This window comes from Scyliorhinus torazame, chromosome 9, assembly GCF_047496885.1.
Source record: "Scyliorhinus torazame isolate Kashiwa2021f chromosome 9, sScyTor2.1, whole genome shotgun sequence".
In the NCBI taxonomy this organism is placed as follows: domain Eukaryota; kingdom Metazoa; phylum Chordata; class Chondrichthyes; order Carcharhiniformes; family Scyliorhinidae; genus Scyliorhinus; species Scyliorhinus torazame.
This window is the reverse complement of record NC_092715.1, coordinates 46,392,104-46,414,807: the sequence shown is the minus strand read 5'-3', so window position 1 is coordinate 46,414,807 and position 22,704 is coordinate 46,392,104. Positions and strand designations below refer to the sequence as shown.

General features: G+C 48.7%; 1 protein-coding gene across 25 annotated transcripts in view; it reads right to left on the bottom strand.

Annotated features, from left to right (window-relative positions):
- Positions 1–22,704, bottom strand: part of LOC140429166 (teneurin-3) — a 3,593,949-nt gene that overhangs the window by 1,009,347 nt on the left and 2,561,898 nt on the right. The window contains exon 2 of one of the 25 annotated variants that reach the window (XM_072515809.1): positions 18,110–18,184. The exons of the other annotated variants lie outside the window; for them this stretch is intronic. The gene's annotated coding sequence lies outside the window, so the exon portion shown is untranslated. The remainder of the gene's footprint in view (positions 1–18,109; positions 18,185–22,704) is intronic. 25 annotated transcript variants of the gene reach the window in all.

Below are 22,704 nucleotides of genomic sequence, written 5' to 3'. Positions count from 1 at the left end.
CTTCAGTGCCGAGGTTGCTAGATTTGAGACACTGTAACTGGATCCATATTCGCAGTTTAGGATCAGATGGTGCGAAGTTTCATTCTTAGCATGAACCAATTCATTCAGTAGGATGGGAGATTGGAAACAGAAGGGGAAAGCAAGCATAAAAGCAAGAGGATCAAAACCAAACCGATTGTACTCCATGTTTACCTTACTATTTGTTCCAAGTTTCAAATACTTTAATGTGCCTGAGAATCCCTGTCCTGTATTACGACAGAAGCTCATTTTCGATATATTCAATTATTATTCAGAACTAAACAAGCGCTTAACAAAGAGATGGAAATGTTGATCTTAAGTATACAAGGTTCCATGTCGAGAACACGGGTTCGATTCCGGCCCCGGGTCACTGTTCGTATGAAGTTTGCACATTCTACCCGTGTCTGCGTCGGTCTTACCCCCACAACCCAAAGATATGTAGGGTAAGTGGATTGGCCACGCTAAATTGAAAAAATAAGTTATTGGGGTATGTAATAACCTGCACAGGACTCATCCACCTGGGGATGATTGTTCCCTGTGTTCAATTGGACTGAGTTAACCTAGCACTAGCATAAAAGGCAGGCAGCTGTAGAGCCAGCTAAAAATGAATGAGGACCCGGTGAAAGGGAACCGGGCCCTGTGTATGTATGATGCTGTTGCAGAAATAAAGGACTTTTAAGAAGCTCGTTGGACTCCCCTGGCTTTATCACAGGGTACTCTAAATTTATTTAAAAAAAAATAAATACAAGGTTCCATGATCTCAATTAAAAGATAACCAATACATCTAAAATCCCTATTTGTTTATCTCATTGAGTTTCACCCATCAAAAGTAGGATCTGAAGTATAAAATCAAGATTAAATTAACTGTATGAGTATCGTAGGTGGCAGGTTTCAGGAAGTCAGAGTGCAGGGTGGGCCCTTAACTCCAGTTCCTGGTTTCATCCCTTTTAAAGTGACAAAGAGCCCAATCAATGCATCATCGATCAGCATCCAACATTAGGAATTTTGCAACCTAACCCCAGTCTGAGATTTTGGTGGGATCCTAAGCGACGAAGATACGAATATGAGGTCAGCACTGCCAAAACACAGCAGAGCTGGAAGGAAATGCCACAGTATCCAATACATAGTTATCCCTCCCCACACCCGGAAGATGAATGAAGTCTCTTAATTTTACTCCCGGATTCCTTTCTTCTCCTAGGAGACAGACATCCCAAAGGTTCCTCAACCGTAGAGGTTCAAAGTCACATTTGCCTGGGTTGGTCGGGTTTGAATTTACATCGGACTTTCAATGAAGAACCAGCCCGGTCAGCTGGTGATAATGCTGCACACAAGCTCTATTTACATCATCGCACCTACATGACACATTATTTGCAGCCTGTCCCAGTTCATGCATCTATCAGAAATTTTGTAGATTTTGCATCAGGTGTATAAAGCGTCCACCCATGAATTAGGCTGCAATGTGATGCTATGCAAATAAGAGATGCACACTATTTGTTCATTCGCACCTCTTGCAATCATGACTGGAATTCCATGATGTCCAATGTTACTAGAGCAACAGAGGCTTTTGCATGTTTCCTGGACTGACTGACTGTAAGGCTGGTCATAAAAATATGGGGCAAATTCTTTTGAATTTTCACCAGATTGGTGCTGTCTAATTTTCTTTTAATTTCTTCTTGGGAACATAGATGATCTGAGCCAAGCCATCATTTATTGTCCATCCATAGTTTTAAAAAAATATATTTTTTTATTCTCCTTATTCACATTTTCTCCCAAATTTACATCCAACAATAAACAATAATCAGTAACGAATGTAATGTCAATCCCCATATCAATAACAACGATCCCATCCCCCCACCAAACCCCAGACATTGGCCTGCATGTTAACATAAACAAATGACAAAAAGGAATCAGGAATCACCCATAGTCGCCATTAACACATACAGTCCCTCTCTCCCAACCCTCCCAGGCCCCAACCCCCCAATGTTCAATGTGATCCAATTCTCGAAAGTGCATAATGAATAACGCCCATGAATTGTAGAACCCCTCCATCCTTCCCCTCAGTTCAAATTTGACCTTTTCAAGCGTCAAGAATTCCAGCAGGACCCATGCCACGCCAGGGCACAGGGTGGAGAGGTTGATCTCCACCCTAACAGGACCCGCCTTCGGGTGATCAACGAGGCGAAGGCTACAACATCTGCCTCCGCACCTGTTTCCGACCCCCTGAATATGGCCTCCCGAGGGCCCGGGTCCAGTTTCACGTGCACCACTTTGGAGATTACCCTAAAGACCTCCTTCCAGTAATCCTCCCGCTTTGGACAGGACCAAAACATATGAACGTGGTTTGCGGGGCCTGCCCCGCAACGTTCACACACATCTTCTACCCCCTCAAAGAGCCGGCTCATCCTTGCCCTTGTAAGGTGCGCTCTATACACCACCTTCAGCTGTATCAGCCCCAACCTCATACACGAGGTGGAGGCATTCACCCTCCGGAGCACCTCACACCAGAACCCCTCCTCCAAACCCTCTCCCAACTCTTCCTCCCACTCCGCTTTCATCCCTTCCAGTGGTGCTGTAGCCACCTAAATTGGCCAGCTCCCGATTTAAAATGGTGAACGGCAAACGCTGATGGGAAAGTCAGCCAACACAGACAGAAACCAGCAGCTGCAGGTTTGCTGTGTATTTACCTCTGCAAAGGCCAGACAACATCGATACCAGCGACCATTAGCATAACAAAGTAGCAGCCATCTGCATACTGATGAGCAATACCCGGGAACAATAAGTAACATTTTGGACACACAAAGCAAAGCCAGACTCCTCGGCGCCAGCAGGAGCCAACACAAAGGAGGTGAACGAGCACCTCAAGACCGCCCATCGATCAGGGAACTGCTCCAGTATTGGAGAAATCGAACCAAGCGATTGGGACAAAGTCCAATCACTTGGGACCAGGTACAGGGTCCGCCCCGAAAGGCGAGAAGCCCCTGGGGACTATAAGAGTTAAGCCCCAAGTTCAAATCGCTCTCTCTTCAGCTCTCTTCACCTCTGCGACCTGCCCGGGTCACCCAGCAACACGAACCAACATTGACTGTGACCGGTGCAGTGACCCCCGACGAAGTAAGTCTTAATTCAACACTCGCTACGAGATAGGCGCTCCTAGCTACCAATCCGTACCAACTTCGAATCCCGCAGACTCAGAACCCGAACGAAAGGCCTTTTGTTCCCCTGACCTGGTGGGCCAGCCCAAAGTTAAGTACAGGCCTGTTAGTTGTAGAAGTAGCTTAGACGTAGAATTTGTGCATGAGTAGCGATTACTGTGTATAATAAATGTGTTTTGATTTGAATCTTACCAATCGGTGTACTGGGTTATTGATCATTACTCGGACTTGAACCGCGTGGCGGTATCATAAAGATACCTGGTGACTCGAGAGCAAAGGTAATAAAACAGAGCAATTGAGCCAAGGAGAAAGTGCCTCCTCCTCTTCCAAAACAGCCCCGTTAAACCGCCGATACTACCCCCTTCTCCAGTCCCCCTGTCGTCAGCACCTCCTCCAGCAATGTGGAAGCTGGCTCTACTGGGAAGCTCTGTATCTCCTTTCTGGCAAAGTCTCAAACCTGCGTGTATCTAAATATTTCCCCGTGCTCCAACCCATGCTTCGCTCCCAGCTCCTTCAATCCCGCAAAACGGCCCCCAAGAAATAAATCTTTTAGTGTTCTAATTCCTTTCTCATCCCATCTCTGAAAATTTCCATCCCACTTCCCTGGCTCAAATCTATGGTTCCCCCATATCGGCATTTCCCTTGACACTGCCCCCAACCTGAAGTGCTGTCGAAACTGCCTCCAAATTCTCAACGAAGCTATTACTACCGGACTCCCTGAGTATTTTCCCGGGGCCATTGGGAGCGGCGCCGTCACTAGCCCCTTCAGTCCCGACCCCCTACACAAACTCTCCTCCATTCTGACCCATTGGGAGTCAACCCCTCTGACCCAGCTCCGCACCTTCTCCACATTCGCCGCCCAGTAGTAATACATCAGGTTCGGAAGACCCAAACCCCCTGCCTGCCTTCCTCTCTGTAGCAGCACCTTTTTAATTCTGGCCAGCTTCCCTCCCCATATGAATGAGGTAACCCTTCCCTCAATCTCTCTAAAAAATGCCTTTGGCAGGAAAATCGGCAGGCATTGAAAAATAAACAGAAACTGTGGCACACCTTCATCTTAACCGCCTGTACCCGACCCGCCAGTGACAGAGGGAGACCATCCCACCTTGTCAGATCAGCTTTCACTCTCCCCACCAAACTGGAAATGTTGTACCTATGGAGCCCCCACCCCCCCTCAATGTCGGGCAGTAGTCCAGCCACAGTTGCCCTGAGATGGTGATGGTGGGCTTCCTCATTGAATAACTGCCGCATTTGCAGTGCAGGTGCTGACACAGTGGTCTTAGGCCGAGGAAAGTCTCATGATGTAATTCCTGAGGCATCTACCCCATCCGTTCATGCAACCTTGAGCATGAGAATCCAGGCAGGTAGATGTTGTGATCAACTCAGATACAACTCCAAAAGACCGTCCAGAGGGTATAAGGGTGTCTAATCTTTGCTGGATAGTTTCTTGTATATTAATGATCTTCCAATGCCTTGTCCTAATGGCTAATATTCAAATAGCAGCTTAGATATGAGCAGAATGGCATATTCAATCCAGTTGACTATCAGAATGTTGTTCCTCTGTTTAAGAAGGGTAGCAAGGATAATCCTGGGAACTACAGGCCGGTGAGCCTTACTTCAGTGGTAGGGAAATTACTGGAGAGAATTATTCGAGACAGGATCTACTCCCATTTGGAAGCAAATGGACGTATTAGTGAGAGGCAGCACGGTTTTGTGAAGGGGAGGTCGTGTCTCACTAACTTGATAGAGTTTTTCGAGGAGGTCACTAAGATGATTGATGCAGGTAGGGCAGTGGATGTTGTCTACATGGACTTCAGTAAGGCCTTTGACAAGGTCCCTCATGGTAGACTAGTACAAAAGGTGAAGTCACACGGGATCAGGGGTGAGCTGGCAAGGTGGATTCAGAACTGGCTAGGCCATAGAAGGCAGAGGGTAGCAATGGAGGGATGCTTTTCTAATTGGAGGGCTGTGACCAGTGGTGTTCCACAGGGATCTGTGCTGGGACCTTTGCTGTTTGTAGTATATATAAATGATTTGGAGGAAAATGTAACTGGTCTGATTAGTAAGTTTGCAGACGACACAAAGGTTGGTGGAATTGCGGATAGCGATGAGGACTGTCTGAGGATACAGCAGGATTTAGATTGTCTGGAGACTTGGGCGGAGAGATGGCAGATGGAGTTTAATCCGGACAAATGTGAGGTAATGCATTTTGGAAGGGCTAATGCAGGTAGGGAATATACAGTAAATGGTAGAACCCTCAAGAGTATTGAAAGTCAAAGAGATCTAGGAGTACAGGTCCACAGGTCATTGAAAGGGGCAACACAGGTGGAGAAGGTAGTCAAGAAGGCATACGGCATGCTTGCCTTCATTGGACGGGGCATTGAGTATAAGAATTGGCAAGTCATGTTGCAGCTGTATAGAACCTTAGTTAGGCCACACTTGGAGTATAGTGTTCAATTCTGGTCGCCACACTACCAGAAGGATGTGGAGGCTTTAGAGAGGGTGCAGAAGAGATTTACCAGAATGTTGCCTGGTATGGAGGGCATAAGCTATGAGGAGCGATTGAATAAACTCGGTTTGTTCTCTCTGGAACGAAGGAGGTTGAGGGGCGACCTGATAGAGGTCTACAAAATTATGAGGGGCATAGACAGAGTGGATAGTCAGAGGCTTTTCCCCAGGGTAGAGGGGTCAATTACTAGGGGGCATAGGTTTAAGGTGAGAGGGGCAAGGTTTAGAGTAGATGTACGAGGCAAGTTTTTTACGCAGAGGGTAGTGGGTGCCTGGAACTCGCTACCGGAGGAGGTAGTGGAAGCAGGGACGATAGGGACATTTAAGGGGCATCTTGACAAATATATGAATAGGATGGGAATAGAAGGATACGGACCCAGGAAGTGTAGAAGATTGTAGTTTAGTCGGGCAGTATGGTCGGCGCGGGCTTGGAGGGCCGAAGGGCCTGTTCCTGTGCTGTACATTTCTTTGTTCTTTGTTTGTTAGAACCAAGCCTTGTTCCTCATATTATGGCCAAATTTGGTTGGGAATACAATGTTCCCTCATTAGACCCATGGTGGAGTTCACCTGTGGCGTTTGAAGAATCATTTGAGGGGGAAGGGGTTCAAAAAGAATGGATGTACTTGCAGCACGAAAATCATCTTTGGTCGCTGCAGGATTTACTCTGCTTCTTATTTAAGCTTATCTTTCTGCAGGACATTCCCCATTATTGAAGGTGCAGTGCTGTTCCGAGTGGAAAAAGCTTCTGGGCTCAGTTGGGGAATGGGAGGGATTTGCTCAGTCAGGCTGGCAGTGTTTTGCCTGCCACCTTCAACTTCCAGCTTTTAAAACAAAAACATTCTGCCCGTAACCCAGGAAGAAAGAAAGCAGCAGCATTGGAGCAGGAGAGGCCAAAACCTTCCTCTTCTGAATAGCTCAGGGCTAAACATGGTACATTTACACACTGAAGCATTGAAGAGGGAAAGCAATCTTTTTGTCAGGGTTTATCAACTTTGTGCGTGTTTGTCGTCCCCTGCCCCCAGTACTCTCCTAGTAATTGCCTGCTCAAAGGTTCCCCCCACTTACCCTAATTTCTCAGCCGACGTCCCTCCAGCCGAGAGTCACGGCACCCAACTTTCTCAGCAGGTTGTCATAATTCTCCGCCACTTTCAAATATTGATTCATACAAGGTCATTCCCAGGACCAGAACATATCAAGTAGGATTTGGAATAGGCCATTCGAACCTGCTCCACCATTCAGTAAGATCCTGGTTGATTGTCTACCTCCTTTCCACCTTCCCTCAAGATATGACCCTTCCCTGCTTTAGAAATATTTAGGAATACAACTCATATAATCCAGTGCTCTTTAACAGATGCTAAGTAATATTGTTTTGTTTTGCTTCAATCAAGTTTTGACCCCCCAGGCACCAGCCCTGTCTTGGGCCCATGTAATGTGTTCAGCTCAATGCCATTCACTTACCCACCAAGTCAGCGGGGAATCTTTCCATTTTCTAATTTAAAAAGCTTCTTGTCTTGATGCAATTCATTTTCAGAGGAGTTAAAATAAAAAGGGTTCAAATCCGGCCTCAAATCACCCTGGAAAGTAATTACAAATCGCTCCTTTCAGTGAAAAGAGTCAACACACTAGGAACACAATACTGAATAGAAGCCGCTCTAACACTGTGTTCCTATGCACCTGTGAGTCAGGCCATAACTCATTTGTCAAGGGTGAGACCATTTAACATAGACTGCCATTCTGTAGCAGTCTTCCACCTTCTACAGTATGCCCATTAACAAAGGGTTCTTTTTTCATCCTTATTCTGCTCCCCTCTCCTCCCTCAAACGCTGATTTTAGATGGGAAACAGTTTCCTGCCCACCAGCAGTACGTAGTGAAAGCAGCCAATCTGTTTAGCACAGGGCTAAATCGCTGGCTTTGAAAGCAGAGCAAGGCAGGCCAGCAGCACGGTTCAATTCCCGTACCAGCCTCCCCGAACAGGCGCCGGAATGTGGCGACTAGGGGCTTTTCACAGTAACTTCATTTGAAGCCTACTTGTGACAATAAGCGATTTTCATTTCATTTTCATTTCAATCTTTGTCGGTGAACCCACACGGCGAATGCGAGCTCGTTACTTGACTTGTGCGCTGGAGAATGCTTCCAGCAAGTGAGCCATTCAGTGCTGAATGAAAGTTCTCGTGCTCCACTGCTACAGCTGACAGTTGGTTTAGCTTCTCTGGACATCCACCTCCACATTTTTAAAAGTTTTAAATACATTTTGAGTATCCAATTCTTTTTTTTTCTAATTAAGGGGCAATTTAGCATGGCCAATCCACCTACCCTGCTCATCTTTTTGGGTTCTGGGGTGAGACCCACGCAGACACGGGGAGAATGTGCAAACTCCACACGGACAGTGGCGCGGGGCTAGGATCAAACTCAAACCTGGGTCCTCGGCGCCGCGAGATCCATCTCCTTCTCAATGTCCAGTCCTTTATCCCTCTCCTCGTACAAATCCCACTGCGTGTCGGAGCGTTGATCACAGGGCCGAGTAATGCCGGTTAATCTGGAGCACTGGCAGATTCTTTTGTCTGAAATAAAGTTTGACACACCAGCGTCAAGTCTTCTGCCTTGCCAGGCAGCACGGTGGCGCAGTGGGTTAGCCCTGTTGCCTCACGACGCCGAGGTCCCAGGTTCGATCCCGGCACTGTCCGTGTGGAGTTTGCACATTCTCCCCGTGTTTGCGTGGGTTTCACCCCCACAACACAAAGATTTGCAGGGTAGGTGGATTGGCCATGCTAAATTGCCCCTTAATTGGGAAAAATGAATTGGGTATTCTAAATTTATTTTAAAAAGTCTTCTGCCTTGCCAGTCTCAGGGTTATTGGTTATTTTCATCCAGATGGCAAGATCGAATTACATAAACACTGTCAGAAGCTGAAACCCTCTGGTGCATTACCTCTCCCCCCGAAAGAAGCTCCCAAACATAAGTGAGAATATTGTCACTGACGTGCTGCAGCAACAAGATGCAACCTGACTGGGAGAGCAAGTAGCTGCATTTGAGGCATTAAGTATTTGTAACCTACTGACTACATATCCCAGGGGGATTTTTTTGCTGCTCAGATGAGGCAGTGCACAGCAGAAATTAGTGATAATAGAGGGAGGCATCTCATTATAATGCTGCGAGCTAAATAAACCGCCAAAACAATTAATTCCTTTCAAGAGGCTGACAAAAACAATGATGGATGAAGGTGTGTACCACATGAAACAGGTCGGAGTAACAAGGCAAACCCAAATGATGGGAGAAAGAGGTTGTTTGTTAAGAGGCATGCAGATCCTTTCTCTCTCTCTGCTGCAGCCAGACTTGGTGACGGCAAAACAAGTACTATAATTTTACTTGTATGTAAACCTTACTTAAATGTAGACCTCACCCAAACACAGCTGGCTTTCTTTGTACCAGTTATACGTTTTGTCTCAACAATTAGTGTTGCTTCTGGAGACGTCACTCTCAGTGAATCCTGGGCTATGGTGGTACAGCAGCCATGGTTTTTGCTCATGCTGTAGAAAAGTGGTCATGGCTTCCTTACCTCCGACTCTCCTGCCTTCGACACAATGCCTCAACGGTTCAGCCGAGTGTGTCTGTGCAAACTCTTAGGATGAGCTGTCCAAGCCATGACGTTAAGCAGAAATCAATAGATTTCTGGATCATAATGACATCAACGGACAGAACAGAAAAGTGTCTTTGAGGTAAATGATCAGCCGTGATCGAATGGAATGGTGGAGATTGCTCGATAGGCCGTTTTAATGTTCAAATCCCACTTTGGCAGGTTGCAGAACTGCAATTTAATCTTCTCATTTGTGGACTGGCATCTGGAAAGCTGCTGGAGTGCAATGGGGAATTAAAAACTGATTCATTAATAAGCAGGCAAGATACCCTAACCTAGTCCGGCCAGTATAGCCTCCGGTCCCATTCTACACGCCCTGTAAGGTGACCTGTCAAACATGGGGCCGGATAACCAATTGCGAAGGAGCAAGGTGGCTGGCCAATATTCTGTTGTACAGCACACAATGTAATACATAGGTTAGAGTAAGCTGCCCTGAACACTTGTGCTCTGCAGTGCTATTTCAGCCCAGGAATACCCTCTTTAACAAACGTCCCACCCACCTACATACACAGTTATCCACACAGAAGGATTTAAATGCCTTGATTTATGCAGACAAAGCTTGAGAAAGCAATGGTTTGGAGAGGTCTGCTCAATCCCAGACACAAAGAGATTTCTCTGCCAAAGGCAAAAGTAATTAGCCAAGATTCTGCTGTTGATAGGAAAATAACAGGTAATAATAACAATAATAATAATCGCTTATTGTCACAAGTAGGCTTCAAATGAAGTTACTGTGAAAAGCCCCAAGTCGCCTGTTCGGGGAGGCTGGTACGGGAATTGAACCCGTGCCGCTGGCATTGTTCTGCATTACAAGCCAGCTGTTTAGCCCACTGTGTTTGTTTGGCAGGGAAGGCCGATATGGTGCTGGGCAGCCTACCGACATTCACTGTCCACTTTCGCCCGCAGGCTGGCATGGGCCAGGTATTTCACTCAAAGTAAGCCTGGTAAATCCTGAGTTGGATGTTCTCCAGAGAGACAAAAGAGAGACACCAGGGGCTGGTTTAGCACACTGGGCTAAATCGCTGGCGTTTAAAGCAGACCAAGGCAGGCCAGCAGCACGATTCAATTCCCCTACCAGCCTCCCCGAACAGGCGCTGGAATGTGGCGACTAGGGGCTTTCCACAGTAACTTCATTTGAAGCCTACTTGTGACAATAAGCGATTTTCATTTTTTTTTTCATTTTCAAAGGGGAGATTAGAAAAGTTTGCATTTATGTCGCACCTTTCGCAATCCCAAGGTGCCCCAAAGTGCTTGACAGCCAACAAAATACTTTTGAAGTGTAGTCATTGTTGTAAGATAGGGAAGGCAGCGGGTAGTTTGCGCACAGCCAAGGTCTCACAAAGAGCAATGTGATACTAACCAGATAATCTGCTTTGGGGATGATACAGTGCTCTAAATACGTGCCAGGCACCAGGAGCAAACTCTCCTGCTTTTCTTCAAAATAGTGCCCTGGGATTTTTTAACATCTTTTCACAGTGCCTAGTACTGCTGCCTCACAGTGCCAGGGACTAGGTTCCATTCCGGCCTTGGGCCACTGTCTATGTTGAGTTTGCACATTCTCCCCGTTTCCGCGTAGCTTTCCTCCAGGCGCTCTGGTTTCCTCCCGCAGTCCAAAGATGTGCGGATTAGGAAATTGTCCCGTAGCGTCCATTGATGTACAGATTAGGTTATGGGGTTACATGGATAGGGCAGGGTGGAAGGGGGAGTGTAAATAAGTAGCTCATTTGAAGGGTCGATGCAGACTCAATGGACCGAATGGCCTCCTTCTGCACTGTAGGGCTTCTAAGATTCCCGAGGGAGCAGACATTATTGTTGTGCTGCCCAAACATTGTGCCACCCCATTGTGATACCGGAATTAATATTCTTTTTGTTTATGTTTCAATGCATAGGTTCCATCCTGCGGCATCCCTGATCACTAAAAACCTGGTTTTCCAAAGTGTCGTGCACACAGTCATTAATTACTCTCTCATTGTTGTATTTGTTGTCTGCATGCCCTTGGTGCTATACAAATCTTTGTCTACACAGTTCGCCAGTTTCGGGGTTGTGCAAGATTCTTTCCTCCAACCATTCAAAGTGGTCAGCTGCAAGGCTCGGCTGTGAATAGGGACCACCTGAACAGAGCTGTCTGCAGGATGTGTTTCCACAAGAGTAAGTCAGCAGTGGTTTCTCTCATTAAGCCAAACATTGAAAAGGTTCCAGGAGATAAGAAAAAAAAGGGCTTCATTGTAAAGTGTCGAACAAACGCTGAACAAGTCAGGAGAAGCCGAGTGCTTTGAGACCTCGTCATTTCTTCATTGGCTTTTAATGATGGATCACAAATTAAAATGTTCGCACAACGTGGGGCGAAGCTTTCTGCTAGTCACAAAGGGGGGGAAGAATGACCTTCTTCACTCTGTGTAGTAACTTCATTAATGCATTCAAAAAGAATCGGCAGACAATGAATTCACACTCTGGCCTTAGTGCTTCACCCACCATGAATGCATGCTGGGAATTCAGGGGACCAGTCGACTCCCCAGGACTTTCTGGACAAATGGATGGAAACTATTGTCGGAACACAGGTGATTTTATACGAGGTTAACTAAGATACCTTAATACAAGCTGGTGTTGAACCCACTGATCGGTGCACTCCCGACAGACCTCCCACATTCCACACTGTGTGAACTTGAGCTCAGTCAGAGATCTGTTCTTCCCATATCCTCACTTGCATTCATCCATCACCCCTCTGTCCGCTGACCTGCATTGGCTCCCGGTTAAGCAACACATTGATTTTAAAATTCCCGTCCTTGTTTTCAAATCCTTTCATCACACCACCCTTCCCTATTACTGCAATCTCCTCCAGCCCTACAACCCTCCGAAATACCTGAAGTCCTCTATAATTCTGGTCTCTTTACCATCCCCAGTTTTCATTGCTCTTGCCAAAGGCAGCCATGCCCAAGCTCTGGAATTCCCTTCCTAAACACTCTAGGCGGGATTCTCCTGTGCGGGGACTGAGTCCCCAAGCTGGCGGGAATACCGATGCAAACCACTCCGGCGTCAACAGCCCCCGAAAGTGCGGCATTCTCCGCACTTCCGGGGGCTAGGTGGACACCAGAGGGGTTGGCGCCGCGCCAGCCGGTGCCGAAGGGACTGCACGAGTTAACGCATGCGCCAAAGGGCCGGCGTGATCTCGCGCATGTGCAGAACCGCCAGCGTGGTTCGGCGCATGTGCAGACCAGCCGGCATATTCTGGCGCATGCGCAGGGGGTTGTCTTCTCTGCGCCGGCCATGGCGGAGCCCTACGGGCGCCGGTGCGGAAGGAAGGAGTGTCCCCACGGCACAGGCCCGCCCGCAGATCGGTGGGCCCCTATCGCGGGCTAGGCCACCGTGGGGCCTCCCCCCGGGGTGGGAGCCCCCCACGCTCCCCAGAGGACTGCCCCAGCCGACTTACCTGCCAGGTCCCGCCGTGTGGGACCAAGTCTAATCCACGCCGGCGGGACTGGCTAGAAACGGACGGCCGCTCGGCCCATCGGGGCCTGGAGAATTGCCGTGGGGGGGGGGGGAATTGTCAACGGCCCCCGACCGTCATGGCGTGATCCTCGCCCCCGCCTGAAAACCGGCGCCGGAGAATATGGCAGCCAGCGTCGGGGCGGTATTCGCTCCGCCCCCCGGGGATTCTCCGATCCGGCGGGGAGTCAGAGAATCCCGCCCTCTGCCTCTCTGCACCTCCTTCTTCTTTTATGAAGCTCCTCAAGACCTGTCTTGTTCATCCAGCTTTTGGTCATCTGCCATAATGTTTCTCTTTGTGGTTCAGTGTCAGATTCTGTTGGGTAATGGTCCTGTGAAGCACCTTGGGACATTTGCCAACATTAACCATGTGACATAAATACTGGTTGTGAACTTTATGTGGACAGTGTCGACAGGCGATGGCAACATCTCTTCCAAAATCCAGTGGATGTAAAATATCCCATGGCACTATTTCGAGGAAGAACAAGGGTGTTCGCCTCATTGTACTGACTAAGATCTGTCAAACACCACAAAAGGATTATCTGGACAGTAACATGTTGGTGTTTGGGATCCTACTGTGTGAAAATTGGCTCCTGAAGTTCTGACATCAAAACAATGGCTTTACTTAAAATGCTTCATTGTCTCTGAAATGCTTTGGACATTCTGAGGGTATGAAAAACACTTTATAAATACAAGCCACTTCTTTCTTTTTACCGTGAAGTTGTGGTACGTTTTTGTAAAAATGTGACACACAGAGGGGGTAACAGGGAGTCAAGAATGCTGCTTCAAACAAAAAAAGTTATCCTCTATAACAATCGTTAGACTGGGGTCTTCCAATGAAAACACTTTGCTATTATTAAAACTTAGAAGGAGGTGAATGGAACCAAGATATTTATCGAAGCCAGATGTTGCCTTTCTGCCTGATACTGTGACCTGCCGAAATGAATGTAGAAAGAAAATGCAAAGAAGAAAATACTGGAATGTGATCCAACCGTTTCTGGAGTCACAATCTGGAAGATATAATAACTCACTTCAACAAAGTGACCTGAAGAGGTGGTGTTCACAGGAAGTGGCTGAGTGGATGCTGGAGAGCTGCATAATAATAATAATTGCTTATTGTCACAAGTAGGTGTCAATGAAGTTACTGTGAAAAGTCCCGAGTCTGTTCGGGGAGGCCGGCACGGGAATTGAACACGCGCTGCTGGCCTTGTTCTGCAGTACAAGCCAGCTGTTTAGCCCACTGTGCTAAACCAGCCCCCTACATGAGACAGCTTCTCAAGATTCTCGCAATTTTCCATGTAGGGTGACCTTTTCTGCAGGACAGTGCCTGGGTATCGACGAGCAATGGATATGAATTAGCCCAAATCACTGTGCTGTACTTACAGACGGTAGCATACATTGAATTTTGGGAGGTGTCATTCCCCAGAATCAAGCCTATCAACTCAATCTTACAACATGCAGTAGAGCTGAAAGATTATGTAGTTGGAACAGAGTGAAGCACCACATGGGTTCTAAGCAAGGTCTGACTTATAGTTAAATAATAATAATCTTTATTAGTGTCACAAGTAGGCTTACATTAACACTGCGATAAAGTTACTTGGAAAATCACCTAGTCGCCACACTCCCAGATGACAATAGGCTACTTTCCCCTTTGAGATTGAGCTGACTAGTGGTCATTTAACTTGAATGACACCACATCTCCGGCGAGGGGCAAGATTGAGAAGGTGGGGCCTTTGTGAATAACGCCAGCCAGTACTGGAATTGAACCTGTGCTGTTGGTGTCACTTCACATCACAAACAAGTCGTCCAGCCAACTTAGCTAACTGGCCCCCTCCTGCCATTTATCTGGGTGTACATCTCCTGGTTAAACAGCTCGGAGATGCTGGTCATGCCTCATTTAACCTTTGAAGGCCAATGTATCAGTCATAATATCCATGTTTTTGGGAGTCTTGCCCAAAGCCACTTTGGCTTCTATTGAAAGCCTAATAAATCTTTCTCTCTGAGCACTCTGCCGCCTACAAGTTCCCCACTAAGCCACACGCCATTCTTTTTTTAAATATAAATTTAGAGTACCCAATTAATTATTTCCAATTAAGGGGCAATTTAGCGTGGCCAATCCACCTAGCCTGTACATCTTTGGATTGTGGGGGTGAAACCCACGCAAACACGGGGCGAATGTGCAAATTCTACACGGACAGTGACCCAGAGCCGGGATCAAAACTGGGACCTTGGCGCCGTGAGGCAGCAGGGCTAACCCACTGTGCCACTGTGCTGCCTTGCCATACACCATTCTGACTTGGAATTGTATCGCTGTTCCTTCATTGTTGCTGGGGCAAAATCCTGGAACTTTCTTGTTTACAATATTGTGGGTGTTCCTTCACCATATGGACTGTAGCAGTTCCCACCACCATCTGCTCAAGGGCAATCCGGGATGGGTAATAAGCGCTGATCCACAAAAGGAGATATAGCAATCCAGAGATAGATGTTAGGAGCAGAGAGCTTTGAGGAGGGAATTCCAAAGCATTTGGACCCAGGCATCCAAAGACATGGCCATCAATGGTGGAGTGATAAAACCAGGGATGTGTAAGGGATCGGAATTAGAGTAGCGTAGATGACCTGTGGGGTATTGGAGTTGGAGGAGATTACAGGAATGAGGGGTGATGTCAGGGAGGGATTTGAAAACACCAATGTGCATTTTTAAATCAAGGTGCTGCTCAACCACACGACAGTCGAAGTCAGTGAGCACAGCCATGCAGTGATGGCTGAACAGTATTTGGTGTAAGTGAGAAGGCAGGTAGCAGATTTTGAAAGAACTTAAGTATATGGAGGCAAAAGGTGGGGTTCATCCAGGAGAATGCAGGAACAGTCAAACCCACAGGTAAAAATGATGGTTTCAGGAACAGATCATGGAATCATAGAATTTACAGTGCAGAAGGAGGCTATTTGGCCCATTGAGTCTGCACCGGCCCTTGGAAAGAGCACCCCACCCAAGCCCACACTTCCACCCAATCCCCGTAACCCAGTAACCCCGCCTAATCTTTTTGGACACGAAGGGCAATTAATTACGGCCAATCCACCTAACCTGCACATCTTTGGACTGTGGGAGGGAGGAAACTGGAGCACCCGGAAGGAACTCACTCAGACACGGGGAGAACATATGGACTCCGCACAGACAGTGTCCCAAGCCAGGAATCAAACCCTGGTCCCTGGTGCTGTGAAGCAACAGTGCCATCCACTGTGCCACCGTGCCGCCCTCTGAGCTGAGGCAGGGGAAAAGATAGGCGATACCACAGAGGTGGAGATAAGTGGTCTTAGTGATGGCGCAGATATGTGATCAAAACTTATCTGAGGGTCAAATTCGACACCAACAAATCTTTATGTTCATTCTCCGACATTGGCAGGAAGAGGGGTGGAGTTGACAGTTAGGGAACAGCATTTTTGATGGGGACTGAATGGCTTCAGCACACCCGATACTTGGAGGAAATTTCTGCTCCTCCAGTACTGGATGGTGAATCTTTCGAGACACTCAACAGGTCGGGAGAATTGGGTGTTGTCAACGCACATGTGGAACCTGGCGTTGACATGTAACCCACTCTTCCGTACATTGCAGGCAGATTCTGCAATGGTCAGTAGTGCCGCTCCATCAGATTGAACTTCCGCCTCAGCATGTGCTTTTTGCCTGACAGATCCCCGTTGGGCATCAAACTAGTACTCATTGGATACATTGGGTACCAGCCCACCATTTAAAAATTCTCATTCCCTTGTTTTATTCTCTTAAGGCCATGACCCACCTTATCTCTGTACCTTGGCGAGCCTGTCAAACCTCTGAGACCACCTGATCTAACTCGGTGCCCATTTTTTTGTCTAATTTTCCACTGCCGTGTAGCGCCTTGGGAGGTTTGATCAGGTTGTCAATGCAAGTTGTTCTCGTAAGTACTGCACCGCAACAAACAAGAGGTGGGTAACTCTTCCGTCGCCAGTAATCATAAGAATTATCTTTATTAATGTCACAAGTAGGCTTACATTAACACTGCAATCATGGAATTATAGAATTTACAGTGCAGAAGGAGGCCATCTGGCCCATCGACCCTACCAAAACCCGCACCTCCACCCTATCCCCGTAACCCAGTAACTCCACCCAACCTTTTTGGACACTAAAGGGCAATTTAGCATGTCCAATCCACCTAACCTGCACATCTTTGGACTGTGGGAGGAAACCGGAGCACCCGGAGGAAACCCACGCACACACGGGAACAACGTGCAGACTCCGCACAGACAGTAACCCAAGTTGGAAATCGAACCCGGGTCCCTGGCGCTGTGAAGCAACAGTGCTAACCACTATGCTACCATGCCGCCCTATGACTGTCAACAATGAGGGAGCAGTGGGGGGAAAGCATGGTCAGCAGGGGGCAGAGAGAGAACATGGAGTGTGGGATAATCGATACAATATGTAAGAAAAATAAGCTGTGAGTAGATATTATGACTGACAACTATCCCAAGAACGGGAATCCACAGTGCTGGAAATGAAAAGTTTGTTTTCTTTTTGGCATGGCTTCCTTCTCAACTGATGTTTATTACATCTTACGAAAACTATGGTGGTGGGTCGATAGGTCACTTTCTGCTTGACTCGAATGACTGGAATGCTCGCCACACCCATGCATATTTCATTTTAACCCCTCCACTTCCTTCTGTATTTCAAACAAACTGCATTCTCTTTCTCTCCACAGACCCTCGCTGCGTGATCCTTCATAGGAATGCCAATTACTGAAAATAAATTGCACTTATAGATTGAGCTAAATTGCTGGTAAATGAGATGCTATGGATCATAACTCCTCGTATCGCACACAGTGCAGGCGGACAGAAAACGCTGCCGCCATATGTGAGCCAATTGGTCAACGGCATTTGGCAGGTAAAGCCCCCCTTCCTGTCTCTCTGCTGCTGGGTCCCTCATTTGTCATGCCATATTGAACCTCCTTAAAACAAAATGAGAGCCATTTTCCTTCAGGAAACAGATGTTTACACCAAATGTGGCAACAGAATGGAAGCTCAGCTGGAATGGTTCACTTTAAAACAAGGGCTGCCTGCCGCAGTGTCTCTACGATTCAGACACCAACAGCTTCCCATGTGTGTCTGGAATTATTTCAGCCAAATTGTGATTGTGTGGGCCCCAAAGGTTTCATTGCTCCGTGTTTCAGTCATTACCAGATTATTTGAACTTGTCCACCTGATTTAATCAGGGCAGAGTTGATCTGATTTACATTACTCTTGCAGTTATTGTTTAAATAAATAGAAAAACAGAAATATGTCAGTTATAACCTGGATCGGTCGGTGTCGGGTTCTGTCAAATCTCTGTCTGCTTTCCTGGCAAATGGGTTTAAGCTTGCTTGGCTTCTGCAGAAGAATATGAGAACCACAGGCTGTAAATATGATGACATAACACCTAATAGCATTTTTTCTCACTTTCCCCCCCACACGGGGTAGTTACTTATACTAAAGCTATAGGAGTAATGTTTCATTGTTTTTTTTCTCTCTCTTTTGTTTCCTCTCCCCCTCCTATGAGTTGGTGACCCACACTTTGACATGGTTCCAAGTGGCATCTTCTCATGTGTAGGACGCAGCAGTGATTGTGGGCAGCCCACTCAACATTAGACTCTGTCTAATCCTCACTTCGCCTTGGTCTGACCATTTGCGCACTTTGCATCAAGTATCACTTTAACGGTGATCCACAACTGGAGATTTTGTCCATCCCCTTTTCCCAAGCACACTGAGACCAATTCTGACCCCCTCTCCCCCAATGTTTCTTCCCCCTTTGGAGATGAGGTGACTAGGCCCAGACCATTGGTCAACTGTGGACGAAGATTGATTGATTTTTAGACACTAAAGAAATCAATGATATAAAGACAGGTCAGGAAAGTGTTGAGGGAAAGTAACCATGTGGAAGGGTCGACCAAGCCTCAGGGGTCGTATAACCTACACCTGTTCTTATTTTTTCTGCTCTTATAGTGATTTTCTGCCATGTGTCACATCTCTACCACCCACCATCCCCCCCCCCCCCCCCAAACAACTTGCCTTCCCTCACCCTATGCCCAGTTATGTATGGCCTTCTTTTGCACCGCATGATTTTATGCTCCTCTCACTCACTATCCGTAGTTAAGACTACATTACACAGGCTCTGCTTACACCTATAATTAACTCATATATCATATGAAAGTGTAAGAGCTCAAATGCCATTAAAACATTTTTTTACATGGGAGTGTCACTGGCAAGACCAGGAGTTGTTACCCTTGAGAAGGTGGTGATGAGCTGCCTCCTTGAACCATTGCAGCACATGTAGTGTAGGTACACCCAAGGTACCATTAGGGCAAGAGACCTCCAGCATTCTGACCCAGAACCAGGGAAGACTGAGGGGATCCATCCAAATTATTTGATTTTCAACCTTTCTGCAGTGGTTTATTACAACGAAGTGGTTTGTTGGGCCATTTCAGTGGGCAGTTGAGAGTCAGCCACATTTATGGGTCAGATGTCACATGTGTGTTAATTGCCCTGATCTATCCTCCATGAAAGCCCAGATGCCCCATGACTTCTATCACTGCCAATCTCCATTAGTTCCATCTACCAATGTGCTGAATTTAGAAAACCCTGTCCTCATTTGCAGTCACCCCATCTTACCCCGACAAACCCATCCTTTTTGATGCTAGATCATGATTAAATACATTATAAATAGTGCAAAATACCTGAATGAGTGGAGTTCCAAAAACACTTAAGAAGCTCGACACCTTCCAAGACAAAGCAGCCCTCTTCACTGTTGCTGGGTCAAAATCCTGGCATTCCCTCCCTAACAGCATAGTGGGTGTATCTACACCACATGGACAGCAGCGGTTCAAGAAGGCAGCTCACCACTACCTTCTCAAGGGCAATTAGGGATGGGCAACAAATGCTGACCTAGCCAGCGATACCCACATATCCCGTAAAAATGAATGTTCAAAAATTCAAAGTATAGGAGTAAACAAGCATGGCCTCCTTATCTTGACACCGTCATCAACCCATGAAAATAAGGAACTGTAATTCTGCCATCACAAAACCCCATTTGTATAGAAGGCTTGCTCAGTTCAAGTAGAAAAGTGAGATAGGAGCCATCACTTTCACAACAACCCTTCCAGCTGTTGAAAATGTAATTGAAAGGATGACAGAGAGGAAAAACATTTCTAACGCTTGCCTCAGCTGTCTAGATAGTGCACCAACCAAGACTGACTCACACATCAGGGCGGGATTCTCTGACCCCCCGCCGGGTCAGAGAATCGCTGGGGGGGGGGGCGGCGTGAATCCCGCCCCTGCCGGCTGCCGAATTCTCTGGTGCCGGGGATTTGGCGGGCGCGGGAATCGCGCCATGCCGGTCGGCGGCCTCTGGCACCGCCCCCCCCCGGCGATTCTCTGGCCCGCGATGGGCTGAGTGGCCGCCCGTTTTCGGCCAGTCCCGCCGCCGTATATTACACCAGGTATTTGCCGGCAGGACCTGGCTGCGTGGGCGGCCTCTGGGGTCCTCAGGGGGGCATGAGGGGATCTGGCCCCGGGAGGTGCCCCCACGATGGTCTAGCCCGCGATCGGGGCCCACCGATCCGCGGGCAGGCCTGTGCCGTGGGGGCACTCTATTCTTCCGTGTTGGCCGCTGTGGTCCTCCGCGATGGCCGACGTGGAGATGAACCCCCCCTGCGCATGCGCTGGGCTTACGCCAGCACACGCTGGCGCTCCCGTGCATGCGCCAACTCGCACCGGCCGGCGGAGGCCCTTCGGCACGGTTGGCGTGGAGCCAAGCCCCTTCGTTGCCGGCCGGCGTGGTGCAAACCGGAGAATTCCGCACCTTTGTGGCGGCCCGACACCGGAGAGGTTCATGCCACTCCTTCGTGCCCGAGTTGCCCACCGCACCGATTCCCGCAGAATCCCACCCCAGATGAATGCACTGACTGCTGTGTTATTGAGCTTGAAGATTAGGTAGATCACAGCTTTGGTTGTGAATGTCAATGGGGCTGGATTCTCCAAAAATGGGGCTATGTCCCCATGCCGGCGTAAAATTTCCACTCCCTCTCCTGCAAAAAATAAAGAGCAATTCACTTACCTGCAGGGGGCTAGCAGGGACCTGGGGAGCTTCACGCAGCTTAGGCTGCGGATACAGGCCCCCGCACTCCTGGTTCAGATTCCACGCATGCGCACGGCGGCCTCCAGCGGCCACGCCGGGTTCCATGGCGGACACAGACCATCAGCAAGAAAGGTCCCCCCCGATCAGCCCCGCACCGCCTCATCCGATCCGCCCTATCGCTGTCCCGGCCGCCCATAAGTCCCCCCCGGTGGTGGATCCACCCGCCCCCCCCACCAGGGCGGCCGCGGACCGCGCTTAAGTCCTGACCGGCCAGACGTGGTTAGAACCATGCCATTGAGAAATTGGCCGGTCGGGATTGGAGTATCACTGGGTGGGCCTCTGGCAATGGCCCCCCAGCAGGGCGGTGTGATTCGCAGGCGAGTGATTCTCCAGGGACCGGCGAATTGCGAGAGAGGCGGCGGACCCGATTCGGGGGTAAAGTCGATTCTCCGCCCCTGTGCCAAACGTGATTTCGACGCGGGGTTGCGGAGAGTCCAGCCCCATAAATCTTTGTCAGGATGATAGTGTGGGCACTGAAGTTATCTTCTGCTGAGCGAGAGGCTCCAAGCAAATCCACCCACATTCCCATCCCTGATCCCGACCCTGCTCCAAAATGTGCATTGAAATACCGGGGGCGAAATTCTCCGGAAACGGCGCTATGTCCGCCGACTGGCGTCCAAAACGGCGCAAATCAGTCGGGCATCGCGCTGCCCCAAAGGTGCGGAATGCTCCGCATCTTTGGGGGCCAAGCCCCAACCTTAAGGGGCTAGGCCCGCGCCGGATGAATTTCCGCCCCGCCAGCTGGCGGAAAAGGCCTTTGGTGCCCCGCCAGCTAGCGCGGAAATTACATCTCCGGGCGGCGCATGCGCGGGAGCGTTAACGGCTGCTGACGGCATTCCCGCGCATGCGCATTGGAGGGAGTCTCTTCTGCCTCTGCCATGGTGGAGACAGTGGTGGAGGCGGAAGGGAAAGAGTGCCCCCACGGCACAGGCCAACCCGTGGATCGGTGGGCCCCGGTCACGGGCCAGGCCACCGTGGGGGCACCCCCAGGGGCCAGATCGCCCCGCGCCGCCTTGTTCCGCCGGTAAGAGAGGTGGTTTAATCTACGCCGGCGGGACAGGCATTTTAGCGGCGGGACTTCGGCCCATCCGGGCCGGAGAAGTGTGGGGGGGGGGGTGGGCGCAACCGGCGCGGTGCGATTCCCGCCCCCGCCGAATATCCGGTGCCGGAGAATTCGGCAACCGGCGGGGGCGGGATTCACGCCAGCCCCCGGCGATTCTCCGACCCGGCGGGGGGGTCGGAGGATCTCGCTCCTGGAGTGGGTTTACCGGCCATGTCTCTCTCGGGCCAAATAGCCAGTTGGGCACTCACTGTTCCTGCTCAGATGAGGACCAGCTTTATGCCTGAGGTAACAAAAGGCCTAAAACCACCAGAGAACCATTTCTCTGTTCCGTTTTAAGGGGGAGGGAAATTGAGAGAGGGAAAAACAAAGTCAACGTTTAAATACAAATTGAACTTTTCCATTTACTCACAATCTACTAAATCTTTTGAATCAAGACAGGTGTTGTGCGCCACACATCATAATTCTTACCCTTTTTATACATATGTAACAGAGGAAGATATCTATTTTAAACAAGAGTCGACACTGATAAGCCTACTGGGATGTGTAATGCTGCAGAGGTGCCACTGATCGCTCAGATATAAGATGGAAGAGATGTGAAAGTCGGTGGACTGGAATGTCCCTTCCAGCACCACAGTGATGAATCATGCACAGCAC